This window comes from Corvus moneduloides, chromosome 4 (assembly GCF_009650955.1).
Source record: "Corvus moneduloides isolate bCorMon1 chromosome 4, bCorMon1.pri, whole genome shotgun sequence".
NCBI lineage: Eukaryota > Metazoa > Chordata > Aves > Passeriformes > Corvidae > Corvus > Corvus moneduloides.
The window spans coordinates 19,687,218-19,696,569 of NC_045479.1; the positions used below are offsets into that span (position 1 = coordinate 19,687,218).

Genomic DNA, 9,352 nt, shown 5'->3' on the forward strand with positions numbered 1-9,352 from the left:
TTCAGGACATGTAATTATTTGTCCGTCATGTCACAGCTGCTTACTTTCTTATGCCTGATTCTTTGAAAGCTAAACATCTAATTTTACACATTCAATCCCCCCAAAGAGGGAAAATTCCATATTTCCATTAACTATTTAACATTAAAATTAACTCTGAATTTATAATAATTCAATATTATGTGGACTATTACAGTACTTGCTGAAGGGAGTATGTCCAGTGTTAAAATACTTAGAACAGCTCACAGACAGACTCTTACAGGACCACATGAAAATTATTTTTTTTGTTTTGTAGAGAAAAAAACCCAGTCCAGAGAACCACCTGTTTCTGTGTTTTCCCATACAATTGCAAAATTCATGTCTTCTTAAGTCTGCAGTTAACATGTATGTAATTAACTGTATACTTGCTTCTGCTTCCTACTTACCCAGTAACTGGGAGAGCCAGCAGCAACCTTTAACCAAAGCAGATTCTGATATTTTTATTCCCAACCACTCATTTCAACACATTTTGGGAGTAGAGAAAGCAATTTTGAGGGTACTTGGTGATTTTATTCCAGAAGGCTGCAAATAAAAACATAACGAGAAGCAATTTTCCTTTAGAAGCACACAAAATCTTGCAATTATCTTCTGGTACAGAAGAATATTCACGGCTTTGTCAGAAAGTCCCACCCTAATGTAGAAAGCCCCACCCTAATGTAGAAAGCCAGATCTTTTACACTGATTTCAGTATTATAAATCAGACACACCGTGCCCATTGTCGCACCTCTTAGTGGTTATATAAGGCTGTGCTATGGAGACACTGCACTACACGTAAGGACACTAAAACTGAAGATTTAGTAGCACAAAGTGCTGAGTGCCCCAGCTGTGGACTGGCATGTGAGTGCCTACACTGGGAATGATCCATGAGGCAGCAAGCTGTGCATGTGGAAACACTCAGGAGAGGAGGGCCAGGCTGCAAGGGCACTTCGAGACTCTGCTCCAGGAGTGTCCGACCCAGGGGATGGTCATCAAGCAGACCAGCCATGTTCAAAGGCAGAAATGAAGGAGGAGGGCTTCCAAACTGCAGCTGGCTTATGCCCACACAGTGCCAGTGAGTGCCAGAAGAGACTGTGCTAGCACTCCTGGGGGATCAGCCTTGTACTCACAGCCATGTATGAGCAGGAGAGCAAAGACACCCAGCTGCAATGCTTCCTCTTCACTTCTGCCCACCAATCCTAAGCAAAATGATGGTTTATATGGGTTCTGCTGCAATGTCTGTGCCCGTTACCTCCCTCACAGGTGTGTTAGGTATCAGACTGCTACAGTGAGAAGAACTAACCCTAATACAGTGTTGATATAAACCCTCTGGGAGCTCTGATTTTGGAAACCAAGCTGCCTGTAACTTCATTTTGTTACCATGGGTAAGAAACCACTTTTACTGAGTCTTGTTTTATAGCCATGATACACACAATTTGCAGAGGCATCTTTTTTTTCCCCTCTCTCTTTATAGCTTAAAAAACACTCCAGTAATGGAGAAGTATAAAATGTATTCCTAAATACTAAAACTAGCCCTTATTTCCAGAGAACCAGAGCCCCAGTTCACAGCCACACTGCCCCAGGTGTAGTCATTCATTTCAGCATCAAATATACATCAAAGTACTGTTATCAGTAGTTATTTGCTTTGTGCAATATGTGAGGTCTCTGGGCATGGATGAGACCCCACCACAGTGGGACACGTATACCTACAGAGAACATAACCTGGAGCTTGTTCTGCTTATGTTAGACTCTCTTCATGCCCAGGCAGGATGTGTAGCCCACAACACTGAGAATTCAGAGAATCTCTTTTTCTACCTTTGTTTAATTTATTTGTTTTTGGTGCTGATTGCTTTTCTTGATTTTGACGTGGAAATTTTTAAAACAATTCGTTTGAAAGATAGCAGAAGTGTTATTAATGTAAATATATCTTTAAAATAGCTTGCAATTAATTAACTAGAATAAAGCCTTTCAACAGCTGAATTGTTTAGCATTAAAGGGAATATGACTTAGCTGGAGAGGTGTATTTTGACCACCGGAGGGCTCCTGCTTTTTTTTCTATTCCTAAATAAAAGCATGTAATAGATGCTGGCCTCATTTAAAATTACTGAAAGAGTAATCTGCAGTTAGCAATATATTTGATCAGCTTCACCTGCACTTCTACTTGGACAACTGTGGGCAGAATAGCAAAGTACATAACTTATAAATTATTCAAATAAAATCACAAATGCTTTCACCAAATATTTTCAGATTTCAAAATTGTTCATATGTTGATATTACAGTTGAATATCTGGTTTGTGATTTGCATGGTTACTTCAGATATTAGTGCACCAAAGCCAATATAAACTTTAATTATGTTCATTTGTATGACTCATTTAATCTATTTATCATTTGCCAAAAAGCACAAATGGCCAGATAAAAGACCACTGAAGACAAAGAAAAAACTGTTGATTTGCATTGCTTCTGGATGAGACCGAACCTGCATATTGCACATTCCTCCTGCAATTCCATCAGTGAGAAACAAAAAAAAAATCACTACACTGTCTTTAACTGAAAAAACCAGTCAGAATTTACAACTTTTGTATCTCAACACACAGTGGAATCACTCTTTTAAGGGACTGCTTCAGCTTCAAAAACTGATTTTCAAGCCTGCTCAGGATAGGAAGGCAGCACTCTCTCAGATATTTCTGGAAAAAGAACAAGTAGTTATTTTCAGAGTTCTGATGAAACATGTTGCTCTCATGTCACTGACCCTCACCTGATATGGACATGACAGTCCAAGTCACAAACCCTCCTGTTTAATGATAACAGGTCATTTGACATGTTCCACGGAGCTCTGCTTAGACGTTCTGGTCCTATTTATGGTTTAACCCAGTTTCTTCTTGTTCCAGACACTCAGAGCCTTCCAGGCTGATACTTCCTGTTGACACTACCTGAAATGTCTCACAGGGTTTTCTCTTGGGCTACATTTGGACCTTTGTGTGGAAGACAACATAGCCCCAAATCCAAGTATTTTCCTTTTCCAGTGTGTAAAGGTTGTCAGTCCTTTGACATCTGCCCAGACACACACATTCCTCCTGCCCCAGCGTTGGTGCTGCTCATACTACAGGGAGAGAAGTTTTGCTGGGATCTCAGGAGGGGCCACACTATTTTTCCTCTTTCCCTTGCAAGTGTAAAGTCTTTTATAAGAACATCTTGGCTTTGCCCAATACTTAGAATCATAGAACATCCTGAATTGTAGGGGCCCACAAGGCTCATTGAGTCCAACTCCTGGCCTTGCACAGGACACACCAAGAGTCACACCATGTGCCTGAAAGCATTGTCCAAAACATTTTTTGGGTTCTCTCAGGCTTGGTACTGTGACCACTGACCTGGGAAGCCTGTTCCAGTGCCCAGACACCTCCCAGGTGAAAACCCTTTTCCTAATATCTAACCTAAATCTTCCCTGATATAACTCCATGTCACAGTTGCAAGCTTCACTCATGAAACAGACCTTTGGCAGGCATTTTCCAATTGAATGCTGTACAGTTGGCATCATTCATATGACAGTGCCAAGTTAAATATGTAAGTTTGACAAAAATCTCCTGCTACAAATTAACAAACCACTTTATGTACTCCTGATGAAAGATGAATGGTCCATACATGTTAAATGAGAGACTGCTGGGAACCTGAGGAACTAAACCCCTTAAGTTCTCTGATTTCTGATAGAACACTGGTTCAGTAAATATTTATCAAAATTATGGGTCCAGCTCATAAAGTAATTGAAGCAATATCTTTTGCAGGAGAAGATCAGTAGGATAGGGACAAATTCTCATACATATTTTAAAAAATTTATTATGGATCTTTAACATTTTTAAATGTTATGAAGAAACACATCACAAGGCTTTTATCCTCCTTAGGCTTTAATTCAGTGGGCTGGAACACTTTCTAAAAACAATGCAAAATATAGCAACGAATTCTCTGCCTTCTCTCACTTTCACTCAAAATCTGTAATATTTATCTAAACTTTCACTTTGATCTGCAATTTCTTAAGGAAGGACACTTACCTTAAGTGCATTTACCACTGTGAGTTCTGAACATCTGTGGTTCTGGCCACATGACAGCTGCTGCTTTGAAGCTCTGGCCATTGCCCACCAATCCAGTGAAAGATGCAAATCTGCAGGGTGAAACAGATTGGCAGTAGTCAAGCCCTTAGGAAGCTTTGAGGACCTTGCAGCTCTTTTTGTTTCGAACTAAGGAAGTTCTTCTCACCATCTGTGATAGTCTGGACCGGCTCTAAGCACAGAGGAAAAGACTGGATGTTCTTACAATGGGAAGCTTTTCAGTGGGAATGGGCAGCCATAACTTCCTAGTGGTAGTTTGACTCCCAGGTACTCATTCTTTGGGTTTGCCTATTCTCCTCTGAAAAATGATGTTCAGGTTGCTTCCTTTCCTCTGGCCATGCTGTCTCACCTTACTTCCCATGGATTCTTGAAGCACAGATTGGGCTAGCACTGACTTAAACCAGGGTGAGTTTTCCTCACAGAAACTCAATTGTAAAATGCTGTACTTTATACTTTAAAAACCCCATCCCAAAAGAAGGACCCTGCCTGATTCATTTTATGGGGTCTTTTCTTTCTCCTCAGATAAAGAAAAACTTCCCACCCTAAAATTGCCCAAATAATTGAAAGTTACTTTTCCCAATTTTGGATAAATTTGGGGTTTGAAAACACAAACAAAATAATTTTTCAGGTGCTGATTGCTAGGTTCTATTTCAGTCTTTCCGGTTCAGTGCATTGCACAGATTGCATCTGTTTATAGACCATGCAGGCCCACAGGTCGTGTGCAACTTCACTGAAAAACAGGAGTGCTCCAAGGGCTCCAAGACTGTTTGCAGCATCATCACACCAGAGACTCTCACCTTGATGACAATTATATGTAAGAGCCAAACACAACACAAATATCTCCAGTGACAGCAGGCAGAGAACAATGTTGCTAGCAGTCAAAAAGTTCACACAACTACAGCTCAGGTATCAGGATAATTGTTGGAAGACCTGAGCCTATAGGCCCTCCATGGGCTGTTCTGATCCCATCTCATCCCGTCTCTTCGGTGTTAGCAGTCCTGTTGCATGTAACACACTCTCTTATTTCTTTCCTCTTTTTAATTATGGCAGTAAAGGTTTGCTCCTGAATTAAATGTAGTTAAGAAAGCTTCCCATCGTTGTGAAAAAGGACCCCTCCATGTTTTTTATCTTTAATACAGTTAATTTGCAGGGTCCTTTAAGAGCAGCTGCCAGTTTCATGTGTCAAACGACTGCCACACAAAAGAGAATGTGGCAGCGAGCTGTGGGTTTTGCTGACACAGCACACAGTTTCAATTGAAAATAAGAAATAGAAGGAGCCATTTGAGAAACCTGACACTAGCTGTTACCTTTAGAAATCAAAACTTAACAAAATAAAGGCAAGCATACACATCACCTTTTTTTCTTTTAATGAAATATTGTTAGATGCTGTTGGAGATACAGGTGATCAGCAAGTCCTTCTGAGGAAACATCTGTTACAAAGGAGAAGAGAGGGAGATGAGGAAGGTGCCATTTTTCTATCACTATAGTAAACACCTAATGCACCGTAAACAGAGCAAGTCATGCGGTAAAACATGAAAAAGCTTTTTTTTTAATCATCTGAATAGAAATTTAATATCTTTGCATTTGCTAAGTAAGGCAACTTGGCCAAGCAACCAGATACACAAAGCCTCATGCATTTATTCTGCCTTTGTGGCTACTGAACAAAGCTTCTAAGTCACAAGCATTAAGGTTGGTATTTACTAAGCAGTTGCACATGAGGACTCATTAGGAACATTAGGGTATCCAAACACATAAGGAAACTTGAGAAATGAAATAGCCATATATACAGTATGGCAGAAAAAAAAAAGTCCGTGTGCATTTCCAGTAGATTTTTCTCCTTGACTCTGAGGTCCAACAGCCAGAGTCATCTTCCCAGACCAGCCCAGCTGTGAAGTGCTGAGCAAGAGCAGCACAGTCCTAGGTCACTCTGTGAGGAGCAAATGACTCTCATGTGGGGGGGGATGATACTAAAGGCTATAGAAAACCTTTGCTACCGAACCTGCCCATAGTTACTGAGCTGCACCAGCACTATGGCAAGAACAGGAGAACATCTAAGAACCCAGCCATTATAACCCAGGAGACCTTTGAAATTTGGTGGTTCTGTCTAAGTATTATATTGGTGCTGTCTGCCAGCTTCCAGAAGTCCACAGAACTTGGCCTTGGCTCTTTTTAAAGCATGGTTTCAGAAGCTAAGAGCACTGTTACTGTGATCAGCATGCTTTGGTTTTCTCCTCCTTTTCTGCTGTCTTGGAGGGAAGAGTGGCCTCTATCAAATGTCAAGGTCATATAAATGTAGCAAAATTCTAGCCTGAAAGAAGGAAAACCAATTTGCTAGACAGGACGGAATAGCAATAAAAAGGCTTGTATTCGACATACCACCAGAGCCCTCGTATTGCAACAGCAAGACAGCCCTCCACCAGCTTTTTGGCATTGCTGTTTGCACCACTGCAAGCACTACAACAGGAAAAAATCTTCCAAGAAGCCTGCCAAATATACAGGCAACCTCTCCCAACCCTAGGGATAAAGGCAGAACCAAAGCTGCACATCTTCAGGAGGTAGCAAATATTTCTAATGCTCAGCACTCTACGACAAATTAGAAACCCATTTATGTGTCAGCTATAGAATTGGTTCTGCAGACAACTAGAAAACCTTCATTTTGAGCAGAAAATAAAACAGGACCTCAGCTGTAGACCAGGCTATGGGAAAAAAAAAGGAAATTCCTAATCAGAATGTCAATATGGAGAATTCTTTAAGAGACAGAGATCAGATCTAGCCTCTAGATCAAACGGCTCTTGCAGATGGCATTTCAGTAGGCAAATGTGATGCTCTGTACTAAAATCCTTCACAACATGAGCTTTAAATAAACAGCTTACCTTAAAGTACTTTGTTGTCACCATTGTAGTCCTTCTCTGTTGCCACATTCAAAAATTTTATGTCTGACTGCAACAACTCTGAGAAGAGGGAGATGGACATTTCCCAACCCCAGGGCATTTGCCTGGCGCAGAGATTCCTAAGTTCAAGTTCCTGCCCTTAGATGGGTACCTGGAAGAAGCATTTTGTCTTTTAATTATTTGAGCAGCTCTGCATGGTACATCTTCACTGTACAATGTACTTCTATAGGGTATCTCTTCACCTGCACCACTTGTGTACATACATATCCTCATACTCTTGCCACTTTTCTTTAATTGCTCCATTTCCACTGAGTGTTTCTACCCCCTCTTTGTTTTTCTCATTAAAATGAGAGCTCTCAAGAAAGAATTATCCTTAGTTACAGCTCCTGACAGAGTGGGTTGTTGATATGGATTCCTAACAATCATAGATAATAAAGTATTACTTAATGGAACATAAGCTGGCTTTATCAATCACCATGTTGCCATATGCAGCTGCATTGTTCTAATATTTTAAATGGTCTGGGCCAAATACAAGGAGCTAACTGGTGCCTGTGTGTGTGTCCTTGATAGCTACACATACAGACAATGCAGAGGGAAGGGCTACATTTAACTATTTTACAGATGGGAAGTGAGGCTCAGAGAAGCCAGAAGACAGTCCCAGGGGATCAGTGGCACCACAGAGAACTGGTTTCCACACCTCGAGCTAATTAATGCTTTAAGCAAAGAACCCCCTTCCCACGCCAGCAGGAACATGACATCCTGCATTCTAGCAGTTACGCATTTTGTTTCCAGTGAAGCTTGTAAAGTGACCTTTCCTTTCATATATGTGAATAAGCTTTTATGTATTCTTTTTATTAATAGTTCCTGCCATTCTCTTCACATTCTGACTCATTGATACAGCTTTCCTTTGATATCATCTTTATTTGTACTTTAAGGCCATAATCGGTTCTTCAGAAGGTTTATGTATACACACACCGACATTTATATATGTGGGTGCAAATACATATATAAATGTATACACACGTATATATGTAACAGAGGTATGTATCAGGTGGAGCAAATGCAAATGAACATATAGTTTTGATTTGTCTCCCACTTTGTTTGCCAATAGGGAATTACTGAGACATAGCAGTTTCATGACTTGAAAGATGAGATCATGATACTGCTATTTCTGCACTTCCAAGGAGAGTGCAGGTGTTTCAAAGCATTTATGAAATTGCATGATTGACTCATATAGAAATCTATTGACAATAAGTTGAACCTTTGCAGCTAGGCTGTAAAAGATTTGATTATAGTAACAATAGTAACCGTCATGAATGTCATAAATCTTAAGAGAAAGGACACATATGTCACATATAATGCATGAAAAAGTTGTCCTTTTATCATGGATAACTTACCATTGTGTAGATACTCTGCTGATCAGCTACTGCATTATTTGAATAAGTATCTGATGTCTTGTTTTCTTTCAAGGAGGCAGGTGCAGGATGAAGCAGGAAGCCTGCCAAAATAGATGATAAATTGCCACTTGGTGCTGGGGACCAGTGCTTAACATTAATGCAATGCTGCCAGGAATTAAGAAGTAGAGTAATAAGAAACTAGGAAGAAAATAACTTCTCATCCCCATTAAACAGATCAGCTCCATTTTCTTTCTCCATTATAATTTCTAGTACATCTAAAACAAAACATTGCCATTGTCTCATTACAAGCAAAACATAATAGGATTGGAAAACATCCTATGATTGACAAGCCATGGAAATATATAATAACGATACCCATTGCTTTTCTGCTAGGAGAGTAGTCTTGAAGCTAAAAAGTTCAAATAAAATTATAAAGAAAAATAATTGCAGGGAAGTGTGGCCTAGATTTGGAAATCCCTACCCACTTTGGCAAGTGTTACTCCCTGGCTGAACTGGCTCATTCAGTTAGTGGATCATGGTGTAGTCAGAACTGACGGAGGGTCCAGAATGTCCTCAAGTTTCCTTGTCTACTGTTTATCCCTTAGTGCACTGAATTTGGACTAATATGAAATAAATTTAAAAATAATTTTGTGCGGTTAGTTATGTGAGAAACAAAGAAGCCCTGTAGCAAAATTGAAATTGGGTACCTACAGGTGAGTAAAATATTATACAAAATGCAGATTGAGTGAGAAGCTTTTCATTCATGCTGACCAAAAATAAAGAGAATGTAACACGAAAAATTAGTTCTTAGACACATTAGACTTTCCACTTTCCAAAGCCAGCAAACAAAAGCAAAACAAATACATGTTTTATTTCTCCTTTGTATGTACAATAAAATATGTGGGGAATATATAAGTTTATAAACAGTCTATGTCCTAAAAACTTTGACTTC

General features: G+C 39.8%; 1 long non-coding RNA gene across 1 annotated transcript; it reads right to left on the minus strand.

Moving 5' to 3' along the window:
• Positions 1 to 429: 429 nt before the first annotated feature.
• LOC116443562 lies at positions 430 to 8,490 on the minus strand. Its single transcript, XR_004239980.1, has 4 exons — positions 8,401 to 8,490; positions 5,467 to 5,542; positions 4,056 to 4,165; positions 430 to 558 (listed from the first exon to the last, which is right to left on the minus strand). It is a non-coding gene; the product is annotated as an uncharacterized LOC116443562 (long non-coding RNA).
• Between the last annotated feature and the right edge of the window lie 862 nt (positions 8,491 to 9,352).